Here is a 27,878-nt window from a genome sequence, read left to right as displayed (position 1 = left end):
CTGAAATGAGGAACGACACCGTGAGTCTGATACGTTAATTAATGGTCTGTCTTATATATTTGTGCTGAATTTTTTCATTATGTTTTAATAGGTTTCAGACGCTTTAAGGAACTAGAAAGGACTTTTCTGAAATCGTAGTAGTTCTATTCAATAATTGCAATTACAGAGGATTTTTTAAGATCGGTTCTTCTGAAAATGGATGTCATGAACCATAATTCTCTAATCATTGACCTCATTGTCTGGAATTTAGTATGTTCCATTTCATAGAATCATAGAATTTACAGTGCAGAAGGAGGCCATTCGGCCCATCGAGTCTGCGCCGGCCCTTGGAAAGAGCATCCCACCTCAGCCCACACCCCCACCCTATCCCCGTAACCCAGTAACCCCACCTAACCTTTTAGGACACAGGGCAATTTAGCATGGCCAATCCACCTAACCCGCATATCTTTGGACTGTGGGGGGAAACCGGAGCACCTGGAGAAAACCTACGCAGACAGGGTGAACGTGCAGACTCCACACAGACAGTGAACCAAGCCGGGAATCGAACCTGGGACCCGGATGCTGTGAAGCAACAGTGCTAACCACTGTGATACCGTGCGCCAACTCATGCTCATGTCCTAATGTCAAAGCTGGAGAAACGAGTTGCACCTCAGTTTGTAGTTTATTTTCAGTAAAGGTGGTCACAACTCATTAATCGGTCGCTCTACCTGTTTATAATTGATGACTTATATAGTTCTGCCCTCCAGACACCTGTGTTAAACCACAATTAGAGGACTGTACAAAGTTCTGGTCTCCTTACCGCAAGACGCATAGAGAGCACTGGGGTGATTTACATGGATGATGCCGAGACTGAGACGGATCATTTCTCTGGAAAGGAGGAGGCTCAGCGAATTACCTGATTGAGGTCTTTAAACAATGAAGCGATTTGATGGGGTGAGATGTTGAGAAAATCCCTCTGGGGGTAACCTACCAGCAATAAATATAGGCCAGAACATTGTGCTCCTTGATCTGATTGGCTGGCAGCTCTCTACGGCGGGTCTTCCTCCCTTGTGAGGGGCGGAGGTCACTCGGAGTGGGGAATTCGGGAAGAGATGTCGTCATCTGAAGAATTCAGGCCATAAGACAGTCGCTAATAAATGCGATTGAGAGTGATGAGAATGTGGAGCTCACTGTTGTTGGGTGTTAGTTACAGCTTGGCAGGTCTGAAGAAATCTTTCCAGTCAGTCGCACAATAAAGTAAAGTAAAGTAACCTTTATTGTCACAAGTAGGCTTACATTAACACTGCAATGAAGTTACTGTGAAAAGCCCCTAGTCGCCACATTCCGGCGCCTGTTCGGGTACACAGAGGGAGAATTCACAATGTCTTTCGGGACTTGTGGGATGAAACCGGAGCACCCGGATGAAACCCACATTAACGGTCGGCTTCTACTGACTCTTGGAACTCTTCACAAATATCCAACAAAGGGTAACAGCCAGGAGCTGTCTCCGTGCTTGCTGGAACACACGGCTCTGTCCCAAACTTGACTGACCCTGGGTTCAGTCACACATTAGCCCTAGATGTGCCAGACCCTTATACTATACTCACTACCACAGGCAGTAGCTGAGGTGGATAGTATTCAATGGGAAGCAGGTAAGGAAGAGGTGAATAGACGGTTGTGCCGATAGGGTGAGATGAAGAAGGATTGTACACCGGCTGCATGGACACTGGTATGGACCAGTTGGGCTGCATGGCCTGTATCTGTGCTAGAAATTCTGTTAATGAGAGGGTTTCAAGTATTCTTTTCAATCAATGGGATGGTAAATCAGGATCTGTGTGCAAATGTCCAAGGGCGAAGGTTGATAAAAGAGCCCGAACCATAAGTCGAAAGAACTAATCAGTATCCAAATTAAGCCTATCATGTACCTCACTGGATATCTACACATAAACAAGCCGTTTAAATCCTAGACAATACCATTAAGTGCAAATCCTCTCACAGATCCCGTCACAGTGGATAGTTTGAGTGGATCAACCCGCAGCCTCGCTCAGTAGCAGGGTTATTATAAGCTGCTTGTCTGTCACTTTGCTGAGCTGTGCATTGGATTGAAAGCAGCTGGACATCGCACATATCTTGGAATTCATCTGCGTGGTGGTATTTCCACTGCATTGAGGTTTTCCAGCCGTTTGCCTGCAAGTCATAACCAGTCAACTGATTCCTATATTTTCTGATTGTTGCTTGTCTGTTTTTTTTTAAATAAAAATCCATCTCTTTATTAGCCTGTTCACCTTGTCAAGTCTCAAGCCAAGAAACTTCGAAATGACCTGGCAGCAGGAAAGAAACATCTGTCGGGAACATCTGTCAGAAAGCAGAAGCAGGTGAGCTAGATTATTGTCCCGCAGCCTTGGGTGGTAAAGTTTCCGGAGTGCCCCCTGACTCATACCGTGACACAGCCAAGAGCTGATGGATTCATCATGAGGAACAGCACCAAGTGAAGGCTCAGCATACACTGATGCGTTTGTAACCTGCTGCTTTTCAGGGGAATGGACAAGGGCGACATTAATTATCCATCCCCAGTTGCCCCTTGAGAAAGTGGAGGTGGACATTTATCTTGAACCACTGCGGTCCATGGGGTGAAGTTTCGAATGAGAGGTAATCACATTAAACGCATATCAAATTCTTTCGAGGATTTGACAATGTAGCTGCTGAGAGGTTGTTTCCCCCGGCTAAAGAATCTGAAACATGGGGGGGGGGGGGGGGAGGGCACAGTCTCAGGGTAAGGGGCCTGAGACCAGGAGAAATTTCTTCCCTCAAAGGAGCCGTGAATCTTTGGTAATCTCTGCACCGTGGCGCTGTGCATGAGTAATTGTTGAATTTATTGCGTAGATGTTTGAGCACCGAAGGGATTATGGTATTGAGGGCATGGTGTCGAAAAGTGGAATTGAGATTGAAGATCAGCTGTGATCTCAGTTTTTTATATTTATTTGTGGAATGAGGTGAGAGTGATTGGCCCTTTGCCACAAAGGCAGCATTTGTGTGGCACCAAGGAACAATTCGCGACTCCTCAGATACTGAAGCAGTCCATGTCCAAATGCAGCAAGACATGGGCAATATCCAGGCTTGGGGCTGACAAGTTACATTCGCGCCACACAAATGCCAGGCAATGACCATCCCCAATAAGAGAGAAACAAGATATCGCTCCCCGACATTCAACGGCATTTCCATTGCTGAATCCCACAGTTTTTGGTTACCATTGACCAGAAACGGAACCAGACCCAGGCATATAAATGATGGGCAGGATTCTCCCACAATCGGCAGGCGTGCCACACCGCTGTCAAAAAGTGGCGTGAACCACTCTGGCATCGGGCCACCCGGAAGGTGCGGAATCCTAGGCTGGTGCTGGAGTGGTTGGCGCCACGCCAACTAGCACCAAAGGTCCTTCGTCGGCCGGCATGAGTTGGCGCATGCGCAGGAGTGCCAGCGTGTTCTGGCGCATGCGCAGGGCGTTTCTACTCCATGCCGGCCATTGCGGAGCCTTACACAGGCTGGCGCAGAGGGAAAGAGTGCCCCCACGGCCCGTGCCAGCCTGCAGATTGGTGGGCCAGGCCACCGTGGGGGCCCCCCACGGGGTCGGATCTCTCTGCGACACCCCCGAGAATTCCACAAGCCACCCTCAAAGCCAGGTCCCGCCGGAGGCACTGACCAAAAACAGGTGGCCGCTCAGCCCATCAGGGTCCAGAGAAACGCCGGGGGGGGGCACTGCCAGCGGCCCCTGACCGGCCCGCGCCATCCCTGCCCCCGCCCAAAAACCGGCGCCGGAGAATTCGGCAGCCGGCGTCGGAGCGGCAGGGCGGCAATCATGCTGCCCCCCGGCAATTCTCTGACCCTGCGGGGGTCGGAGAATCCCGCCCACTGTGTCTACAAGAGCAGGTCAGAGGCTAGGAATCGTGGGTCTCACCCCCACAACCCAAAGATGTGCAGGGTAGGTGGATTGGCCATGCTAAACTGCCCCTTAATTGCAAAAAATGAATTGGACACTCTAAATTTATAATAAAAAATATATCTGGTCGCATTCAAGGCTTCAAGGCCAACCTGGGTACACATAACTGCAAACCCAATAAAGTGGTTGTCAATGCATTGTACACAATACCTTACCTCCCCACCCTCCCGACACACACAAACACACACCTGGGACAGGTATAATTAGTCCTCTGGGATTAGCATGTGAAAACTGCAGCAAACCGCAGTACAACCATCTACCCTGGAATTAAATGTGTTGTACGGTTCCAATAATTCACACCTGGCATTAGGTACTGTATGTCTATTATTAGAAACACTGCACTGTAATCAGAACTTCCCTCATTGGACCAATGCAAGGTCTACAATTCTCATTCAGCACCTGTACATGTGAAGCTTCTGGCAGGGGTGTAACATGAACTGAAATTACGGACTGCTCCTGCTATGTCAGCCATTGCCAATGTCCAGGTATTTTGCCTTTTACTCATTTCATTTCTCTCTCATGTTTGTTCTCACTTTTAGCTCTCTGCAATTTGGTCAGGTGTGGAATTTGCAAATATCTTGGGAAAGTCAGAGAGCATTTTTTTGGAAGTTATTGTCATTTATTCTTTCGTGGGATGTGAGCCTTGCTGGTTGGGTGTTTGTTGCCCATCCCTAATTGCCCTTGAACTGAGTGGCTTGCTCGGCCATTTCAGGGGGCAGTTAAGAGTTGACCGTATTCGACTGTGGGTCTGGAGTCACATGTAGGCCAGACCGGGTAAGGTCAGCAGATTTCCTTCCCTAAAGGACATGAGTGAACCAGATGGACCTTTACCCCAATTTGTGACAGTTTCATGGTCACCATTACTGAGACTAGCTTTACATTCCTGATTTATTAATTGAATTGAAATTCCACCAGCTTCTCCTGGCTGGATTTGAACCCCTGTCCCCAGAGGTTTAATCTGAGCCTCTGGATTACTGGCCCAGTGACACCCCCACTTTCCCTTTGAGGTGGGATTATCCATTGTTTGTGTCAGAATGCCAGTCCTCCGTAAGATCATAAGAAATAAGAGCAGGAGGAGGCCATTCAGCCCCTCGAACCTGCTTCACCATTTAATAAGATCATGGCTGATCAGATTGTGGCCTCAGCTCTTTCCTGCCTGTTCCCATCACCCTGGGCTCCCTCATTGGTCAGAAATCTGTCTAACGCAGTGTTGAACATATTCAATGACCCACAGCCGTCACTGCTCTCTGGGGGAGAGAATTCCACAGACAAAGGACCCTCTTGTCTCCATCTTAAATGGGAGACCATTCCTCCCTAGCTCACGGTTCCGCCACACATTAATGAAGAACTTTCAACCTTTGGAGAACCTCACTTTCAAACATCTGGCCTTGGTTGTCTCTGCTGTTTATGTTTTAAAAACACAATTGAAATGCTGAGATCTTGAGGCAGTATCATTAGGACCAGGAAGAGGCCCTTCACCTCCTCCAGCCTGCTCTGGCATTCAGCTCTGATCTGTATCATTTTTAATTTTCCTGCCTTTTCCCCCTCTTCCTCCATTCCCTTGCCCAGCAAGAATCTATCCGTCTCTGCCTCACCCTCCAGTTGTTTCGCAGCTCTTTGGGGGCGAGTGTTCCAGATTTCCACTCCGCCTTGTATGATGAAGTGATTCCTGAACGGCCTTGCTCTAATTGTGAGATAATGACCCCTGTTCTTCATCCCCTCTTCCCTGCCCCCCATTCCCTGCCCCCCATTCCCTGCCCCCCCACTCCCTGCACCCCCCCCCCCCCTTCCCCAAAGTACGTATCTTCTCTCTCATCCTCTTCAGATTCTAAACACCTCGTTCAGATCAGAGGGGGGTGGGAGAGTGGTTTACCGAGGAGCCGGGCAGGCATCGTTTCCTCTGGGTTGGTAGTTAAAGGAAAAAGATTGGCAACATTTGGCAAAATGATGAGTTGGAAATAAGCAGAGAATTTTCGTCCAATGATCAGAGAGGCGCAGCCTGAAAGGGCATTGGAAACAGATCCAGTGGGAACTTTCAATCGGAAAATCGATAAATACTTGGCAGAGGAAGAGTTTGCAGGGATTTAGGGAAGGAACTGGCCTGTGAGACTAACTAGGTAGCTCATTCAAAGAGCCAGTATAGGTGTGATAGGCCAGATGGCCTTCTTCTGTACTGTCAAGTTTCAATGGTCTTTATTCTAAGCAGTTCGACCACACCGAGGCAGCGAGGGATTGAGGGATGTTGAGAAAAGGTGGAATTGGATTTTGTCAGTTGTCCCGGCGGCTTGTCAGAGATGTAGAACTGTCATGGTTGCAGAATCGGGGACCTCGTTCTGTCTCTAACCTCCTTTGTTCATAGCCCTCTGCAAGACAGACAGTGCCCCAGCAATACAGCATGTGGATGAAGGAATGGGAGGCCAAAGTGTTGGATCCAGGGATGAATGTGAAGATGAAATGACAGGGAAAGAAGCTAGTGCTGGAGATTCCACGTCTACATTGTTTTATATTCTATAGCGGATGTGGACATCACAGGTAGGGCCTGAATTTGTTTGCCCATCACCAGCTACCATTGAACCGAGTGGTTTGCAAAGCCATTTCAGAGTGTTACGGTTCCTGTTGATATTACAACTGGACGGGAACTGCCAGAACGCAACCCTGGCTCAAATGAGTCTAACTTTTACTTTTTTTTTTGTACTAAATGTTGCTGTCTGTAAATTATCGAACACTTTGACCAGTTTATTATCAAAACGTTTGTCCCAGGTGCCCTTATTTGCAAGATAAACAAAGGACAAACTCAGGTTCATGATACGACCCAAATTATTCACAAACAAAATAAAACAGTTATTCTCTATAATTATCCCAAATAGAATCTGCCTAAGATCCCAATGCTATCAATGCCAATGAAGCTGCTTGCGCTGTGGGTCCATCCCTCTGAGCCTCCATCAACTCAGGGCCTCGTCTGCAAAGGTGGGTCTCGCTCGCCTCTTCCGCCTGTTCTCTGCTCCACTGTCGAGTCTTCCCTGTTGCCTCTGCATCGAGTCTTCGCTGGGGACGGTCCCTCGGAGACTTCTCCTAACCCCCTCGTCGCACTCTTCACAAAGTTTCTCTGGCCCTCAGCCAATTAGGTCGCTGGGTGGGCATCGCAAGGCCCAATGGAGTTGTCAATTGCAACCTGATGATTCTGCCCGCTGAAAAAGCCACCCTCTTTTTCACCAGCACCGCGGCGCCCCACCACTCTACCAGCCAAACCCAAGTGGGATATCTGCCCACCCATCCCTTCCGCAACCTCGTTTGATCCTTGATTCTTACATGGGTCTCCTGTAAAAAAAAAACCACATCCGCCTTCAATCGTCTCAAGTGTGCAAATACCAGGAGTGGAACGGTGGCACAGTGGTTAGCACTGCTGCCTCACAGCTCAGGTTGGCTGGGGTTATGGGGATAGGGCGAGGAGTTGGCCCAGGTAGGGTGTGTGGATACTCAATGGGCTGAATGGCCTTCTTCTGCACTGCAGGAATTCTATGATTCTTCTTCTGTTTACTGGGCCATTCATCCCCCTCACATTCGAGGCTATCAACCGGGACCGGGGACTCCAGTAACCCCCCCTCCCCTCCCCCCCCCCCTCCCCCAACCCAGGATCAGCCATATCCACCCTGTGAGGCTATCCAGCAGTGCCTCAGCCTGTGCCCTCCACCAGGCCCACCCAATATGGCCAGTCCCGAAACAAAGGAATCATCACCGTCAGCAATCTCCTCCACCCCCTCCTGGGCCCCACCCCCTCTCCCTCCCCCTCCCCCTCCCGGGCCTCACCCCCTCTCCCTCCCCCTCACGGGCCCCATCCCCCTCCCTCCCCCTCCGGAGAATTCCGCCCCTTTGGGGTGGCCCGACGCCGGAGTGGTTCACGCCACTCCATCCCCCCGGGACCTCCCGCCCCACCGGATAGGGGAGAATCCCGGCCATGGTTAAATGCGCTCGAGCCAAGATTCTTCATTTCCGCTAAATCTGTTTCAGCACACTGGTGACTGTGGTCAGGCACACTCCTCTCTGAACCCAGGTAAATGTGGATTTCTCCTCAAAATCCACCCAGATGATTCTTATACCATGAGCCACCTTGTCTCCCTGAACTCCCGCTTCCACACAAGTGATCTCAAATCTCACTTTCTAAAGTCACACTTTCAAACTTTCTTTTAAATGATGCTTTCCCTCTGCAGCTTGCATCAAGGTTTCACTTTCAGGGTTTCCTCTCTCCCTTCAGATTTCCTTTGTCCTAAAGGCTTTTACACAAACTCTGAGGTCTAATTTCCACAATTATTTCAGATAATTTCTCCCAAACTGTAGTCATTTCTCACGATCCAATGCTTTTTCAACTCGTTGTGACTTTAGTAAACAGTCATATTTTCTAGTTCCCTATTTTCTCTGCTCCACTAACTTCAGACTTCATGGACACTTCTCTTCATTTCTCTAATTTCCTTAACTAGCTGGAATTTAGGTTTCTGGCATCTGTTCTCTTAACCATTGCTTCATAGCATGGCTTTTCTTCCAGCAAGGCTGAGAGAGATGTTCCCTCTTTAGCCTTCTAAAACCAACTGCTTCTAGCAGAGCTCTAAGAGCTGACTACCTATCTCCAACTGCAGTCAAATTAGCTAAACCTAAGTTTTAAAAGCTTCTTTACCTTAAAAGGCCCCTAATCAGCCACCACTGGTTTATTTACTCTTCACACCATAGCCCTCTCTAAGCAGAATATAATCGCAGTTGGAATGGAAACCAACCCCCACACAAAAAACACGTTTGTCCAGCATGAATCTAACTATAGCTTTTACCCTTCCAGCCGCAGAAACAGTAAATTAAATCCACTTAAATGATGCCTTATTTCAAAGGCCTACCAATACAAACATAAATCCCTTTAAACTACCTTTGTTTTCCTTACACAGAGGGTAGTGAAAAGCCAAGTCCAGGGACCAAGTAAGGACGGCAGATTTTCTTCCCTAATGGACAATAACAAATCAGATGGAACTTTATAGAATAATAATCTCTATCACAAGTAGGCTTACATTAACACTGCAATGAAGTTACTGTGAAAAGCCCCTAGTCGCCACACTCCGGCGCCTGTTCGGGTACACAGAGGGAGAATTCAGAATGTCCAATTCACCTACCAGCACGACTTTCAGGACCTGTGGGAGGAAACCGGAGCACCCGGAGGAAACGCACGTAGACACGGGGAGAACATGCAGACTCCACACAGAGAGTTACCCAAGCCGGGAAGCGAACCTGGGACCCTGACACTGTTAAGCAACAGTGCTAACCACTGTGCTTTTGTGCCGCACAGCAACCGATGGTAGTTTTATCATCACCATTGCTGAGACTGGATTACAATTCCAGATTTTATTAATTGAATTTAAATTCCACCAGCTGCTGTGATCCATTGAACGACTAAGAATAGAACCCTGTGAGGGTGGTGATACCCGGCTGGGTAAGAATAGAACCCTGTGAGGACCATGTTACCCGGCTGGGTAAGAATAGAACCCTGTGAGGGTGGTGTTACCCGGCTGGGTAAGAATAGAACCCTGTGAGGACCATGTTACCCGGCTGGGTAAGAATAGAACCCTGTGAGGGTGGTGATACCCGGCTGGGTAAGAATAGAACCCTGTGAGGATGGTGATACCCGGCTGGGTAAGAATAGAACCCTGTGAGGGTGGTGATACCCGGCTGGGTAAGAATAGAACCCTGTGAGGATGGTGATACCCGGCTGGGTAAGAATAGAACCCTGTGAGGGTGGTGATACCCGGCTGGGTAAGAATAGAACCCTGTGAGGATGGTGATACCCGGCTGGGTAAGAATAGAACCCTGTGAGGGTGGTGATACCCGGCTGGGTAAGAATAGAACCCTGTGAGGATGGTGATACCCGGCTGGGTAAGAATAGAACCCTGTGAGGACCGTGTTACCCGGCTGGGTAAGAATAGAACCCTGTGAGGATGGTGATACCCGGCTGGGTAAGAATAGAACCCTGTGAGGGTGGTGTTACCCGGCTGGGTAAGAATAGAACCCTGTGAGGGTGGTGATACCCGGCTGGGTAAGAATAGAACCCTGTGAGGGTGGTGATACCCGGCTGGGTAAGAATAGAACCCTGTGAGGATGGTGATACCCGGCTGGGTAAGAATAGAACCCTGTGAGGGTGGTGTTACCCGGCTGGGTAAGAATAGAACCCTGTGAGGGTGGTGATACCCGGCTGGGTAAGAATAGAACCCTGTGAGGGTGGTGATACCCGGCTGGGTAAGAATAGAACCCTGTGAGGATGGTGATACCCGGCTGGGTAAGAATAGAACCCTGTGAGGACCATGTTACCCGGCTGGGTAAGAATAGAACCCTGTGAGGACCATGTTACCCGGCTGGGTAAGAATAGAACCCTGTGAGGACCATGTTACCCGGCTGGGTAAGAATAGAACCCTGTGAGGGTGGTGATACCCAGCTGGGTAAGAATAGAACCCTGTGAGGACCATGTTACCCGGCTGGGTAAGAATAGAACCCTGTGAGGGTGGTGATACCCAGCTGGGTAAGAATAGAACCCTGTGAGGACCATGTTACCCGGCTAGGTAATGCACGAGAACTTGGAGAATTTGACCAACTCTGTTGAACGTTGCAGAGAGATCGAGGAGCTTGCGCAGTTAAAGAATGTTGTCTGGGATAGCTCCCAGACATCTTACAGCCGAGGAAGGGGACGAAACCGGAGTGCAGGAATTCAATCCGGGATGGGTATGGAGTTGGGAGACAGACAACTCATTCAAGGGCCATGGAGAGCGAAACATGTTTGGAGCGACAGGGGTCAAAGGGTGGGTTTTCGTTTGATGACTGCATTTTTGGAAAGGGCAGCCCGGGTCTCGAGGGAATGGGAATCATTTCCAATGGAAATTAATGTGGGGCCCAGGAGGGGGCGTCTGCTGGTTAGGAGTTTAGTGAAATTGGGTTTGAGGGGAGTGAGAGGGGTGTCACAGCTGAGAGGATTGGAGAAGGAACAGTTGGGGGAGAAGCTGGGTTCAATGAGACCTCAGGGCTGAAACAGATGGGATACTGGGAATATTTGACTTGATGGGCAGTGGAATAAGCAACTGATTTAATGTGGACTTGCTGGATGTGTTGTGGGTCTTTCGAAGCAGAGCTGGTACAGCACACGTATGAGAGAGAGGGTTTTTTATTCATTCCCCCTCAACATGATCTGAACCCATGGCCCAGATGTGTGAGAATAGTGGGCTAATTCACTCTGCTTTTCAAGCAACCTCTTCACCTTCTGTTATATAATGTCCTATGTTCTCTATCTCTGATGTTGTCTTTCACCCTCTTCACATTCCGATCTTGTTAATGGTTTTATCAAGATGCTCATTGTACTTGCAGGATTACAAGCCCAGAGTCTCAGGAGTTCAGTCACAGCTCCCCAAGTGATTTGGTGTTTGTTTGACTTGCATCTCCAGCTAATAAAGAATTCTGCTGCTAGATTTCAGGATTCACACACTTGGTTTGGGAATCGCCTCTCGAGTTATTTGCAGCTGATGATGCAAATGGTCAGCCGGCACCTCCCAGTTTACCAGCACAGAAGGTTCCTTTTTTTACAAATAATTTTTATTCAAATTTTCACAAAATATCAATACCAGAAAATACTAAGAACAAAAAGAACAAAAGGAACAAACGCCCCACCGTATATACAAAAAAGAAGAAATAAATTAACGCCCGTCATTAGCAAAGAACAAATATACACGTCCCTTCAACCCAAAACAAAGAGACGACCCCCCATCAAATGGTTGCCACCGCCTGAAAACCCCCCGCACTGACCCCCTCAGGGCAAATTTCACCCTCTCCAATTTAATGAACCCCGACATATCATTGATCCAGGCCTCCACGCTTGGGGGCCTCGCATCCTTCCATTGGAGCAAGATCCTCCGCCGGGCTACTAGGGACGCAAAGGCCAGAACACCGGCCTCTTTCGCCTCCTGCACTCCCGGCTCCACTGCAACCCCAAATATCGCGAGCCCCCAGCCTGGCTCGACCCTGGATCCTACCACCCTCGACATTGTGCTTGCTACCCCCTTCCAAAATTCCCCCAGCGCTGGGCATGCCCAGAACATGTGGACATGGTTCGCTGGGCTCCCTGAGCACCTAGCACACCTGCCCTCACTCCCAAAAAAACAGCTCATCCTTGTCCTGCTCATGTGAGCCCTATGCAGCACCTTGAACTGTATGAGGCTAAGCCTCGCACATGAAGAGGAGGAGTTCACCCTTTCCAGGGCATCCGCCCACGTCCCCTCCTCAATCTCCTCACCCAGCTCCTCTTCCCATTTACCCTTCAGCTCCTCCACCGAGGCCTCGTCTACCTCCTGCATCACTTGGCATGTTTCCGAAATCCTCCCCTCTCCAACCCACACCCCCGAGAGCACCCTGTCCTGGACCCCACGCGGGGGCAACAAGGGGAACCCCTCCATCTGCCGCCTGACAAACGCCCTTACCTGCCTAAAGGTGTTCCCCGGGGGGGGAGCCCGAACTTCCCTTCCAGCTCACCCAGGCTCGCAAATTTCCCGTCTACAAACAGGTCTCTCAACCTCCTAACACCTGCCCTGAGCCAACTCAGGAACCCGCCATCAATTCTCCCCGGGACAAACCGATGGTTCCCCGTATCGGGGACCCCATCGAGGCCACCACCTCCCCCCTGTGTTGTCTCCATTGCCCCCAAATTTTGAGGGTAGCCGCCACCACAGGGCTCGTGGTATACCTCGTTGGAGGGAGCGGCATCGGCGCCGTTACCAGCGCCTCCAGGCTCGTGCCCACACATGACGCCGCCTCCATCCTCTTCCATGCTGCTCCTTCCCCGTCCATTACCACTTATGCACCATCGCTGCGTTGGCAGCCCAATAGTACCCACAGAGGTTGGGCAACGCCAGCCCCCCCCTATCCCTGCCCCGCTGCAAGAACACCCTTCTCACCCTCGGGGATCCGTGTGCCCACACAAACCCCGTAATGCTCCTGTTAACCTGCCTGAAAAAGGCCTTCGGGATAAGGATGGGGAGGCACTGGAACAGGAACAGAAACCTCGGGAGCACCGTCATCTTGACTGATTGCACCCTACCCGCCAGAGACAGCGGCAACATGTCCCATCTCTTAAACTCCTCCTCCATTTGCTCCACCAGCCTTGTGAGGTTAAGCTTGTGCAGGGCCCCCCAGCTCCTGGCCACCTGGACTCCCAGGTACCTAAAGCTCCTCTCTGCCCTTTTTAGCGGGAGCCTACCAATCCCCTCCTCCTGATCTCCCGGGTGTACCACGAACAGCTTGTACCCTGAGAAATCCCCAAATTCCCTGAGAATCCTCACCACCTCCGGCATTCCCCCCACCGGGTCCGCCACATATAACAATAAGTCATCCGCATAGAGCGACACTTGGTGTTCCTCCCCACCCCGCAGCAGCCCCCTCCAGTTCCTCGACTCCCTCAGCGCCATGGCCAGGGGTTCGATTGCCAACGCAAAAAGCAGGGGGGACAAGGGACACCCCTGCCTCGTCCCTCGGTATAACCGAAAGTACTCCGACCTCCTCCTATTCATGGCAACGCTCGCCATCGGGGCCTCATATAACAGCCTCACCCACCTGACAAACCCCTCCCCAAACCCGAACCTTTCCAGCACCTCCCACAAGTACCCCCACTCAACCCTATCAAAGGCCTTCTCCGCGTCCATCGCCACCACTATCTCCGCCTCCCCTGCTACCGCCGGCATCATTATAACATTCAGAAGCCTCCGTATGTTAATGTTCAGCTGCCTCCCCTTCACGAACCCCGTTTGATCCTCGTGGATAACCTGCGGCACACAGTCCTCTATCCTCGTGGCTACAATCTTCGCCAACAGCTTGGCGTCCACATTTAAGAGTGAGATCGGCCAGTATGACCCACACTGCAGGGGATCCTTGTCTCGCTTAAGGATCAAGGAAATCAGTGCCCGAGACATCGTCGGAGGCAAAGCCCCCCCCCCCCCCCCCCCCCCCCCCCTCCCTTGCCTTGTTGAAGGTCCTAACCAACAGGGGGCCCAACAGGTCTGCATACATCTAATAGAATTCGACCGGGAACCCATCCGGTCCCGGTGCCTTCCCCGATTGCATGCTCCCTATCCCTTTGACCAGCTCCTCCAGCTCAACTGGCGCCCCCAGTCCCTCCACCTGTCCCTCCTCCACCCTCGGGAATCTCAGCCGGTCCAAAAAGCGCCCCATCCCCCCCTCCTCCGCTTGAGTTCGGACCGATACAGTTTCTCTTAAAAGTCCCTGAAGACCCCATTAATGTCTACCCCCCTTCACACCACATTCCCTCCCCTATCTCCACCAATCTCCCTGGCCGTATCCCGCTTACGGAACTGGTGTGCCAGCATCCTGCTCACCTTCTCCCCATATTCATACACCGCTTCCTGTGCCTTCCTCCACTGAGCTTCCGCCTTTCTGGTGGTCAGCAGGTCGAACTCGGCCTGGAGACTACGCCGCTCCCCCAGCGATCCCTCCTCCGGAGCCTCCGCATATCTCCTGTCCACCCTCACCATCTCCCCCACCAACCTCTCCCTCTCTCTCTGCTCTCCTCTCCCTATGGGCTCGAATGGAGATCAACTCCCCCCTAACCACTGCCTTCAGCGCCTCCCAGACCGTCCCCACTCGGACCTCCCCATTGTCATTGGCCTCCTGGTACCTCTCGATACAACCTCGAACCCGTCCCCCCACCTCCTCGTCCGCCAGCAGCCCCACCTCCAAGCGCCAAAGCGGGCGCTGGTCTCTCTCCTCCCCCAGCTCGAGGTCCACCCAATGCAGGGCATGGTCAGAAATGGCGATCGCCGAATACTCAGCATCCTCCACCCTCGCAATCAGCGCCCTACTCATAATGAAAAAATCTATCCGGGAATAGGCCTTGTGCACATGGGAGAAGTATGAAAATTCCTGACCCTCGGCCTCGCAAACCTCCAGGGATCCACCCCTCCAATCTGGTCCATAAACCCCCTCAACACCTTAGCCGCCGCTGGCCTCCTACCCGTCCTGGACCTGGATCGATCCAGTGGCGGATCCAGCACTGTATTGAAGTCCCCCCCATTATCAGGCCCTCCGCCTCCAAATCTGGAATCCGGCCCAACATGCGCCGCATGAAACCCGCATCATCCCAATTCGGGGCCTATACATTGACCAGCACCACCCGCTCCCCTTGCAGCTTACCACTCACCATCACGTACCTCCCGCTGCTGTCTGCCACCACATTCGACGCCTCAAACGACACCCCCTTCCCCACCAGGATCGCCACCCCCCCGATTTTTTTGCATCCAGCCCCGAATGAAACACCTGGCCCACCCACCCCTTCCTCAATCTAACCAGATCCGCCACCTTCAGGTGCATCTCCTGGAGCATGGCCACATCCGCCTTCAGCCCCCTCAGGTGCGCGAACACGCGGGCCCTTTAACCGGCCCATTCAGTCCCCTCACATTCCAGGTTATCAGCCGGATCAGGGGGCTACCTGCCCCCCTCCCCCGCCGACAAGCCATTAACCTTCCTCAGTCCGCCACGTGCCCGCGCCCCCCGCTCAGCCCGTTCCCTACGGCGGCAAACCCCCATCCCGACCCCCTCTACATACTCCAGCTCCTTCTTGGCCATTCCAGCAGCAACCCAGTAGCCCCCCCCCCTATTCCCCCCCTCCCCAAGCCTCCCCACCCCCCCCCAGCTGCGTAACCCCTTCCATTGTAGTTCCGTAAGTCAGCCGACTCCTGCTGACCCCGGCTGCTCCCACCATCGCATAGACCCTCCCCAGTGCAAAACACCACCGCGCCCCCTTCCCCCCCCCCCCCCCCAGTGCCGCCCCCGCCTACTGCTCCACCAGCGCAGGAGAGAAGCCCGCGCTTCCAATCGCGCCCCCCCCCCGACCCAACACGCGGGAAAAGACGGGCACATGACCCAACAGGGCCGCGCACCACTCCCAAACTCTCAACCAGTGGAAAAAAAAACAGACGTGACAAAACGTCCAAGTAAACAGATAACAGCCCCCAAAAAACAAAGCAAAAAAGGCAGAACAGCAAAAAAACCCATCATCAAATAGAACCGATAAAAGCGAAAGGATACCAAGGAGGGCAGAGCCTCCGGGCTGTGTACACCGTTCCCCAGCCCCCAGCCCTCAGTTCAAGTCCAGCTTCTCTGCCTGGACGAAAGCCCAGGCCTCCTCCGGAGAGCGAAAGTAGAGCTGGCGGTCTTTATAAGTGACCCAGAGGCGTGCCGGCTGTAACAGGCCAAACTTGACCCCCTTCTTGTGGAGCACTGCCTTCGCCCGGTTAAACCCAGCCCTTCTCTTTGCCACCTCCGCACTCCAGTCCTGGTAGATCCTGATCTCCGCATTTTCCCACTTGCTACTCCTCTCCTTCGCCCATCTCAGCGCACACTCACGGTCGACGAAGCGGTGAAAACGGACCAGCACCGCCCGAGGCGGCTCGTTTGGCCTGGGTTTCCTCAGCAGAACCCGATGGGCACCCTCCAGCTCCAAGGGTCCCAGGAGCGACCCCGCGCCCATTAGCGAGTTCAGCATCATAGTCACATAGGCTCCCAAATCCGAACCTTCCAGCCCCTCTGGGAGGCCTAGAATCCGCAGGTTCTTCCGACGGGCGCGGTTTTCCATCTCCTCCATCCTCGCTGACCACTTCTTGTGGAGCGCCTCGTGCGACTCCACCTTCACTGCCAGGCCCAGGAGGTTGTCCTCGCTCTCCGAGGCCTTTTGCCGAAGCTCTCGGATCTCCGCACCCTGAGCCGTCTGGGTCGCCGTGAGCTTGTCCAGGGAGGCCTTAAGCGGTTCCAGGATCTCTGCCTTCAGCTCCCTGAAGGAGCGCTGAAGCAGCTCCTGCTGCTCCCGCGCCCACTGCTGCCACGCTGCTGATTCCCTGCTCCCCGCCATCTTGCTTCTCCTGCCCCGCACCTTTCTCTGCTCCAAAGCCGTTTTTTTGACCGCTCCGCTCCTGGTCCAGTCCATCCACCGGCGGAGAATCATAGAGGAAGTGTTCCCACACGGGGAAAAGTCCAACCAGTACCACTGCGGGCCCTTAAAAGAGCCCAAAAGGACGAAAATAGCGGGAGCTACCGAACGTGCGGCTTAGCTCCGTATCACCGTAACCGGAAGTCCCACCAGCACAGAATGTTCGAGGGGATATCTTTGCAATGGTCTGACAGGAGCAAATGATAAAATTGTCAGAAATCTTGGTGCTCCCAGCAGTTTGGTCGGGTGTTTTGTTCTTACGGTGATTTCCCCATTAACTGGCACTCATTCTGAGTTGAACCAGATGTGGTGTCATTTCCACTTCGCATGGCATCCAGCGTGATGCTGAAGACAAGATTTCAAACATCAGCCACAGAAGAGAATTTAAAAGCAATAAAGTTTACTTCTTTCCACAGAATCCATACCACCTGTTGTAGGGGAGGAAATGTGTGGAGCAGATCGAGGCGATCTAATATATCTTTATTTAGAATAGTGGAGAGCTTGGTAATCACCTCAAATCAAAACATGATAAAATCTTTCATTGGGACAATAGGTACCGGCTGAGAGAGATGAGTACATTTTAACAAGCCCCTGTGCCAAGTAAAAAACCCCCAGTGATTTGTGTAAAATGACAGGCGAACGCCCCATGGGCAGATGGAAATTATTGGTACAGCAGTGAGGGAGGGGAACAAAGCCACGATTTTCCCCATGAAATCCTAGACTGCTACAAAAATCAAAGCTGCCGTGCGGAGTGTGAAGCTTGGAAGCAGCTGGGCAGGGTAGGGTGGTATGGTGCTGAGAAATACAGAAAGAAAGACAGGCGTTCAATCATTGAACACCTTTCACCACCTCTGCACGTCCCCAAGTACAGCCGAGAAAGTACTTTCTCAAGTGTGGTCACTATTGTAATGTGGAAAACGCAGTAGCCAATTTGTGCACAGCAACATCCCACAGAACAGCGGGTTAACGCTGCTGCCTCACAGTGCCAGGGACCCGGGTTATGCCAGGGACCCGGGTTAGCACTGCTGCCTCACAGTGCCAGGGACCCGGGTTAACACTGCTGTCTCACAGCGCCAGGGACCCGGGTTAACACTGCTGCCTCACAGTGCCAGGGACCTGGGTTAACACTGCTGCCTCACAGTGCCAGGGACCCGGGTTAACACTGCTGTCTCACTGTGACACGTACCCGGGTTAACACTGCTGCCTCATAATGCCAGGGACGCGGGTTAACACTGCTGTCTCACAGTGCCAGGGACCCGGATTAGCGCTGCTGTCTCACAGTGCCAGGGACCCGGGTTAGCACTGCTGCCTCACAGCGCCAGGGACCCGGGTTAACACTGCTGTCTCACAGCGCCAGGGACCCGGGTTAACACTGCTGTCTCACAGTGCCAGGGACCCGGGTTAACACTGCTGTCTCACAGTGCCAGGGACCCGGATTAGCGCTGCTGTCTCACAGTGCCAGGGACCCGGGTTAGCACTGCTGCCTCACAGCGCCAGGGACCCGGGTTAACACTGCTGTCTCACAGCGCCAGGGACCCGGGTTAACACTGCTGTCTCACAGTGCCAGGGACCCGGGTTAACACTGCTTTCTCACAGTGCCAGGGACCCGGGTTAACACTGCTGTCTCACAGTGCCAGGGACCCGGATTAGCACTGCTGTCTCACAGTGCCAGGGACACGGGTTAACACTGCTGTCTCACAGTGCCAGGGACCCGGGTTAACACTGCTGTCTCACAGTGCCAGGGACGCGGGTTAACACTGCTGTCTCACAGTGCCAGGGACCCGGATTAGCGCTGCTGTCTCACAGTGCCAGGGACCCGGGTTAACACTGCTGCCTCACAGTGCCAGGGACCCGGATTAGCGCTGCTGTCTCACAGTGCCAGGGACCCGGGTTAGCACTGCTGCCTCACAGTGCCAGGGACGCGGGTTAACACTGCTGTCTCACAGTGCCAGGGACCCGGGTTAACACTGCTGCCTCACAGTGCCAGGGACCCGGATTAGCGCTGCTGTCTCACAGTCCATGAGGTTGTGATGGGACAGAGCCTCCGCCATCACCTTCACCCTGAATTCCACACACTTCAGCCCAATGGGCTCTTCCATTCCTCACACACACACCAGTCTCTCCATGGCAACGACCTTCCTTCACACTCACACTCCAGATCCACAGCTCCTAGCTCATGGGCTGGTGAGGACCCCCAGGTCTGCCCCCCCCCCCCCCCCCCCCCCACCCCACTGACAGATCACTCCCGATTGTTCCAGCTCTGTTTCCCCTGCAAGTCCTGCTGAGATTGTCCCAAATTTTATGTTTTTGTTTCTGATTCCCGCATCCGCAGTAATTTGCTTTTTTCTGCTGATTGACTTCTCCAGCCTTGGGATGAACAGGGATGTATGTAATCCGGGACTACTTCAGACCCACACACCTGATCGCAGAAGGTTATTGAACCTTTTCCGGCCCTGGGTCCAGGTTCATCGGACTAGGTCCTGCCCACTGACGTTGGCCGCCACCTCGCTCCATGCCTTCTTGGCGAGGTGAGGTGTCGCCCCTCCCTCGGCGTCGGAATGTCCCTCCCGACTGTGACTGCCTCCACCAGGGCTTGGAGGCAGTTAGCTGGGAAACGGGATGCTTGCTGGATGTCCGAACTCTGTGAGAAAAGGAGACTTCATCCCAGAGTGGTGACTCTGACCAATACATATTGTTTGTGTTAAATCAAACTTTAATTTAAAACAGAGAATCAATCACAAACAAACTAACAGTTTTACAATTGACAGTTAAAACAGTTCTTAAATAAAAGGAAAACCTTTCACTTACTTCCCAGGCCTGCAACTATGTATAAATTCCAACTGTACAAACTAATGTAGTTCAAAGACCACTTGTAAATAAAGTTAACAATCAGGTTTACTTGCTTTTCTCTGTGCAAAATCCCTTGGAGAACCTTTCAGAAGTCAGCTGAAATCCTTTCTTGGCAGACTAAAATCCTATGGCAAACTGCAAACTACAGACAGGCTCCATCCCTTAATTACATCATAAGGCATATTTACGTCTCCTCCCACTAAGATGTCCCATGTCCTGTTTGGTCAGGACTAAGCACCATCCTGCATACATTATCAACGCCCCAGGGATCTAAAATCAAAGCAATGTTCCATCACCCACCTATCTGTAAACAAGCAAATGGTTATAAGCAATGATTACCTCACTTTTAAGACTCCTTAATCCCGCTTTAGTTGACATACTGCCTGCATGTATCTTAAACCAGGGTTTTTAACAACATTACTGCAATACACATAAAATATAATTATGTAACAATTCCCTACATTCATAACACAGCGTGATATCGCTCGTTCAAATTGGATGTGGGCAAATTGGATCCGCAGCTACTTTTGGGACCGCCCACCGAGCATGTCCGTCAAGGATGAAATTCTCCCCAGTGAGGAATAAGCCAGCAACATTACATCTGATACTGCAACTTACAATTGGAGAACCTAAATGCTTGAATGCTTTGTACACTGACAAGAGGGATCTCTCTCCACTATTCGAACCAAGTCATTCACAGGTAAGGCAGTTAAACGCAGAGAAGGTTTTACCAGAATGGGAGCAGGGATGGGATTCTTCAGTTAGCGTGGAGAGACTAGAGAGACTGGGCAGCGCGGTAGCACAGTGGTTAGCACAGTTGCTTCACAGCTCCAGGGTCCCAGGCTTTTGATTTAATTTGATTTGATTTATTATTGTCACATGTATAAGTATACATTGAAAAGGATTGGGTGGGATTCTCCGACCCCCTGCCGGGTCGGAGAATCGCTGGGGGGGGGGGGGGGATGAATTCCGCCCCGCCACTCCAACGCCAGCTGCCGAATTCTCCGGCGCCAACCCCTCCGGTGCCGGCCTAGCCCCCTGAGGTTCCGCACCTTCCGGGTGGCCCGATGCCGGAGTGGTTCACGCCACTCCTTGGTGCCGGTACGGCCCACTGCGCCGCATACCGGAGAATCCCGGCCATTGTTTCTTGCATGCTGGTCAAACAATGCGTGCCGTACATAGGGAAGGAAGGAGAGACTGCAGAATATAATGTTACAGTTATCGCAAGGTGTAGAGAAAAGATCAACTTAACACGAGGTTCGATTCCCGGCTTGGGTCACTGTCTGTGCGGAGTCTGCACGTTCTCCCCGTGTGTGCGTGGGTTTCCTCCGGGTGCTCCGGTTTCCTCCCACAGGCTAAAGATATGGTGGATTGGCCATGATAAATTGCCCTTAGTGCCCAAGGATGTGTATGTTCGGTGGGGCTACGGGAATAGGGCGGGGGAGTGGGCCTCGGTAGGCTGCTCTTTCAGAGGGTCGGTGCAGACCCGATGGGCCAAATGGCCTCCTTCGGCACTGCAGGGATTCTATGGTTCTATTCTCCCCCCCCCCCCCCCCCCCCCAATCCAATCTGCCCTGAGCTGGGAGCATTCAGATCGCAGGGACGGACTATTGTACGCCTGATATTGGAGCACCCTCTAGTGGACAGTCCCATGACCAGCGACTGTCATAAGGATCAAGATACATTTTACCGTAACAGAGAATTTTCATCCATGGTGCAGAACCTAGGGGAATAAAGAGGAACCTTTTGGAAAAAAGAATCCAGGTGCATTTCTATAGCACCTTCCATGACCTCGGGACGTCCCAAAGTGCCTCACGGCCAATCAAGCCCCTTTGAGACGAGTTCACATTGTAATTTAGAGATTTCAGCAGCTGATGTGTCCACAGAAAATCTCCAAAGCAGCAACGTGGTAACGAGCAGATTTCTTTTGAATGCTGTTGATTTGAAAGATAAACTATTAGCCAGGTCACCCAGGGGGCGAGGGGGACGGGAGTGGGGGGTGGGAGAGGGGGGGGGGGGGGGGGGGGGGGGGGGAGAGACTCCCCTGCTCTACTTCCAGAGAGCACTGTGGGATCTATTACGTCTTCTTAGCCTCTGACATGTCAAACTCTACGGCGGGGCAGAGTGGGCCGATGTTTGCTTGTAATCCCAGCTGATTTTGTGTAGCGTGCCTGCCTCGTTTCTACTGTTGCTGCAGTTTGTCAGGGATTTAATAATCAATAAGCTCAACTGATTATTGCGGAGCGGTAGCACCTCGGAGATACTGTCACTCTCTGGAGGGTTAGGATGTCTCATTGCTACAAAATCTGCAGCTCACAGAATTTCCGGATTCCCATATGGTATATTTCTCGCAAATTGCGATCGGAAATTGGGTGAATCCTATTGTCTGAGCAGCAATTGGAGCTGCTGGATTTGCCGAGTCATTGCTTACTCGTCTCACTGTCTTCTGTCGTAAAGCTTTGATTTTCTATCTTGCATGAAACAAACTTGATTGAATTAGCTCGTGAAGGACAGTATCAGCAGATCCTTTTAAACATAGGACTAGATTTTATCGGAACAGAGGAAGCCATTCAACCCTTTGAGCCTGTTCTGTCATCCTGTTAAATCCCAGTAATAATACTAATCTTTATTATTGTCACAAGTAGGCTTACATTAACACCGCAATGAAAATCCCCTAGTCGCCACACTCCGGCGCCTGTTCGGGTACACAGAGGGAGAATTCGAAATGTCCAATTCACCTAACAGCACGTCTTTCGGGACTTGAGGGAGGAAACCGGAGCACCCGGAGGAAACCCACGCAGACACGGGGAGAACGTGCAGACTCCGCAGTGACCCAAGCCGGGAATCGAAACCGGGTCCCTGGTGCTGTGAAACAACAGTGCTGACCTTAATTATCCGAGGTAATTCTATACACAGAGGAGGCAGTGAAGTGGCTGATGGAGATGTGCAAGTTCAGAACTGAGACTTGATCCTGACTATTGGGAAAAAAATGAAGGAAAACAGGCGCCACATTCCAGCTTCCTGCACCGTGCAACCATCAGAATGTCTTCAGTGATTGCTTTTATCAAAATGTACAAACTGTTTACCCCTGTATCCCAGCTCTCTCTCTCTTCCCTATCTTCGCATTCGAGGGATTATACTAGTGATGAATTCTCCGATCACTATGATGGATGAGTGCTCAGCAATTTAAAAAGAAGGCTGGTTTACCGCCCAGGTTGATGCTCTATGTGTGACATGAAGCCAATGCTTGATTAGTATAAGCGATTGCAAATGCTGCTTATGAAGTCAGGATTGGGGGGGTGGATGGTGACATTGACTTTATGCAGGGCTCACTTTTCCTTGACTCTGTTCTCTTCAAATGTTGAAGTTGCTGAATGACAGAGACTCCTCCGTTGGGATCTGTCCAGTGTTGATGTTCCGATGTGTCGGGATGCAGTTTGCAAGCTCTGATTGTCTTTATATCTGAGTTTAGGATGTCCTGCGGTGCCGGCTATGCTCAGCTGGGTGTAGAGTCTGCGGGAATCCTCTATGTGACTGACCCAGTGAAGCTGAGCTCCGAATACCAGCTATGCAGAAACTCGTTGTTGGGGATTTTGCTCAACCCAGTTGCAAATATATCGCAGGCAGTGAAGATGGAACGCTTCTAGTTGTTTTTGTGATGCTGGTAGGTTGTCCAAGTCTTGCACGCATAAAGAACAGATCAAACCCTTGCAGTGCAGAAGGAGGCCTTCCGGCCCATCAAGTCTGCACCCATACCCTGCGGCGCTGAGGACCCGGGTTCGAATCCCAGCCCTGGGTCACTGTCCGTGTGGAGTTTGCACATTCTCCCCGTATCTGCGTGGGTTTCACCCCCACAACCCAAAGATGTGCAGGGTAGGTGGACTGGCCACGCTAAATTGCCCTTTAATTGGAAAAAATAATTGGGTACTCTAAATTAATTTTTTTAAAAGTCTGCACCCACACTCCAAGAGGGCACCCCAGCCAGGCCCAATCCCCCCCCCCCCCCCCCCCCCCCCCCCCACCTACACATCATTGGACAACAAGGGACATTTTAGCACGGCCAATCCACCTAACCTGCCCATCTTTGGACTGTGGGAGGAAACCGGAGCACCCGGAGGAAACCCATGCAGACATGGGGAGGACGTGCAGACTCCGCACAGACAGTGACCCGAGGCCGAAATTGAACCCGGTCGCTGTGAGGCAGCAGTGCTAACCACTGCGCCACCGTGCCGATGTAAGAAGCACTGCCTGGTAGACTTTGATCTTTGCTGAGGCATTGATGTGTTTATATTACACTCTCAGATTTGTCAGTGGGGAATTTCTCTCACTAGTTTCTGCAGCAATTTCGATAGGTGGAGCTGTCCCTTTACAAACAAGAAGCTTCAGCTTCCCTCCCACATGGTCCATGAGTCAGGCTACTAATTACTCCCCAGGAAATCATCTGTGGATTGGAATTTATGTCGACTTGATTTCACATCAATGTTCACAAAGTTATCAGTCTTATTGTGGCCCAATCTGAGAACAGTGCAGCCTTTACTGTGAAAGTGTGACAGAACAGACACAACTATCAGAATGAGGTATTAAAAAACAGTCATGAACATCGATGGTTGTTTCTACCAGCGATTAATTAACTGTTGGAATTTTCTAACAAAGATATGAAACTGATCACTTCTTATAGAAATGCATCACCGACCTCACTCCAGCCCACATTCTCCAATCCCTCGATCCATCTGAGCGAGGTTGGGAGGGAGCTGGATTCACGATCACAATCCTATAGCTCTGACTCTCTCGAATCCCTCAGCTGTGCTCCCTTTGATCATGGCGATTCACCGGGGGCAGACACTCTCTGAATGTAACACTTGATCCACAGTCCATTCATCAATTCATCACTTCCTCCTGATTGATGTTTCGACGTGACCCCTTCATCTTGAGGGTAGAGGATTAAGCAGTGACCCAATCAAAGAATTGGAGCAAAACTGCAGTCAGTGGGATTCGAGGAACATTGTCCGCTGGTTGGAGCCATACCCGGCACAAAGGAAGATGATTGTGATGATTGGAGGTCAATTATCCTAGTTCCAGGACATCACTGCATTCCAAGGAATGCAGGTTAGGTAGATTGGCCATGCTAAAATTGTGTATTAGTGTCCAAAGGTGTGCAGGTTAGGTGGGGTTACAGGGATAGGGTGGGGGAGTGGGCTTAATGCGGGTGCTCTTTCAGAGGGTCGGTACAGACTTGATGGGCCGAATGGCCTCCTTCTCCACTGTATGGATTCTAGAGTTCCCCAGGGTAGTGTCCTGGATCCAACCATCTTCAGCTGCTTCATTAATGACCTTCCTTTCACCATAAGGTCAGAAGTGGGAAGGTTTACGGATGACTGCACAATGTTCGGCACCATTCGCGACTCCTCTGGCACTGAAGCAGTCCCTGTGCAAATGCAGCAAGACCTGGGCAATATCCAGGTTTGGGGCTGACAAGTTACATTAGCACAAGTGCCAGGCAATGATCATGTCCAATAAGAGAGAATCTAACCATTTTGCCTTGACTTTCAATGTCATCCCCATTGGTGAATCCTCCACTATCAACATCCTGGGGGTTACCATTGACCAGGAATTGAACTGGACTAGCGTACAAATAATATTGCTACGAGAACAGGCCAGAGGCTGGGAATCCTGTGGCAAGTACCAACTGACTCCCCAAAGCCTATCCACCATCTACAAGGCACAAGTCAGGAGTGTGATGGAATACTCTCCACTTGCCTGGATGAGCGCAGCTCCAACAACACTGAAGAAGCTCAACACCGTCCAGGCAATATCAACCTGCTTGATTGACATCCCATCCACAACCTTAAACATTCACTCCCTCCACCACCGATGCACAGATATGCTGCAGGAACTATCAAACTTTCCTCGACAGAACCTTCCAAACCCTTGCCCGTTACCACCTCGAAGGATAAGGGGAGCAGATCCATGCAACATGACCAACTACAAATTCTCCTCCTAGCCACACCACCCTGACTTGGTTCTTCCTAACAGCACTGTGGGCAATTAGGGATGGTCAATAAATGCTGCTGTTGCCAGTGACACTCCCATTCCATAAACGAATTTTAAAAAGCCTCATTCCCTGTTATACACATGGGTTATTGCAGTTGTGTGAAATGTCTCTTTAAGAACCAAGTCATGTGATGCAGGCAAATACGGGGAGAATGTGTAAACTCCACATGGACCATGACCCGGGGCCAGGATCGAACCCGGGACCGCGGTGCCGTGAGGCAGCAGTGCTAACCACTGCGCCACCGTGCCGCCCCGTGTGAAATGTCTCTTTAAGAACCAAGTCATGTGGCATGCATGACATCATCAGCTACTTCGCGGGCTTTAAGGGGTCTCGGGCCAAACCTTGTACAGTGAAGACCTATTCAATAAAAACCTCTGTTAACCTTGGATCAAACCCATGTGTATCTGCACACCAAGGGCTGGATTCTCCGACCCCCCCCGCCAGGTCGGAGAATCGCCGGGGGCCGGCCTGAATCCCGCCCCCGCTGACCGCTGAATTCTCCGGCACCGGATATTCGGCGGGGGCGGGAATCGGGCTGGGCTGGTCGGCGGCCCCCCCCCCCCCCCCCCCCCGGTGATTCTCCGGCCCGCGCTGGGCCGGTCGGCGCCCCCCCCCCCCCCCGGCGATTCGCCGGCCCGCGCTGGGCCGGTGGGCGGCCCCCCCCCCCGGCGATTCACCGGCCCGCGCTGGGCCGGTCGGCGCCCCCCCCCCCCCGGCGATTCTCCTGCCCGCGCTGGGCCGAAGCCCTGCTGCTGTTATGCTGGTTCCGCCAGTGGGAATTAAACAAGGTATTCACTGGCGGGACAAGGCAGCGCGGGTGGGCTCCGGGTTCCTGGGGGGGGGCGATCTGACCCCGGGGGATGCCCCCCACCCCGGTGGCCTGGCCCGTGATGGGGGCCCACCGATCCGCGGACGGGCCTGTGCCGTGGGGGCATTCTTTTCCTTCCGCGTCGGGCATCAGGTGATGGCTGACGTGGAGATTAACCCCCCCCCCCGCCCATGCACGGGGATGACGTCAGCCATCTGCTGACGCCGGCGCGCATGTGCGGACTTCCACCGGCCGGTGAAGTCCCTTCGGCCCCGGCTGACGTGGTACCAAAGGCCGTTCCCGCCGGCCAGCGGGGCGCCAACCACTCCGGCGCGGGCCTAGCCCCTCAAGGTGAGGGCTTGGCCCCTGAAGGTGAGGAGAAATCCGCACCTTTGTGGCGGCCCGACGCCGGAGTGGTTCACGGCACTCCAACCCGCCAGGACCCCCCGCCCCACCGGGTAGGGGAGAATCCCGGCCAAGTTTTCTTTGTGCTGTAAATCTGAAGATACAACAGTTGACAAAAAGAAATCTGGCAACAAGCAACGGATCAGAAGAAAACAAATATCTTTCAATAATCGTTGCAGTGGAGCAGCTTCAGCAGGGATCAATCGAGCGACTGATTCGCAGAAGGTCAGAAATCACCGGCATGGGATCCGGTAAGGTTTTGCAGCAACAATTCAAAGGAAGGGTCCGTACCGATTTGAAATCACCAATCCGAGGAGTCAGGTTACTGTGCTCACGACGTGCAGTACAGCAACACACGGCGGTCGAGTGAGGCAGAGAACAAAAGATTATCATAACGTTCAAGGGAGTTAAAGTTGTTGCATGTTAAAGCTGTTACAATTGCGAATCCAATTTGAATAAACTAAGCCCCTGAATTAAGAAAAGGGGGAAAACATTTCAACACTGTGGGAAATGGTGGAGAATTTTGGCATTGTGGGCTCTTTTGATGGAGATTCAGAGAACTGGAAACTATATTCAGAGAGGTTCCATTATTACATTTTAGCCAACAAAATATTGTAAGAGATTAAGGTCCTTCCATTCTTAAGTACAATCGGAAGCAAAACTTTAAAATTTGCTGAGAATCTCAGCACTGCTGCCTCACAACGCCGAGGTCCCAGGTTCAATCCCGGCCCTGGGTCACTGTCCGTGTGGAGTTTGCACATTCTCCCCGTGTCTGCGTGGGTTT

The sequence above is a fragment of the Scyliorhinus canicula genome, chromosome 10 (genome assembly GCF_902713615.1).
Source record: "Scyliorhinus canicula chromosome 10, sScyCan1.1, whole genome shotgun sequence".
NCBI classification, from domain to species: Eukaryota; Metazoa; Chordata; class Chondrichthyes; order Carcharhiniformes; family Scyliorhinidae; genus Scyliorhinus; species Scyliorhinus canicula.
The sequence above is the reverse complement of the archived record's forward strand: the minus strand, read 5'-3'. Positions refer to the sequence as shown.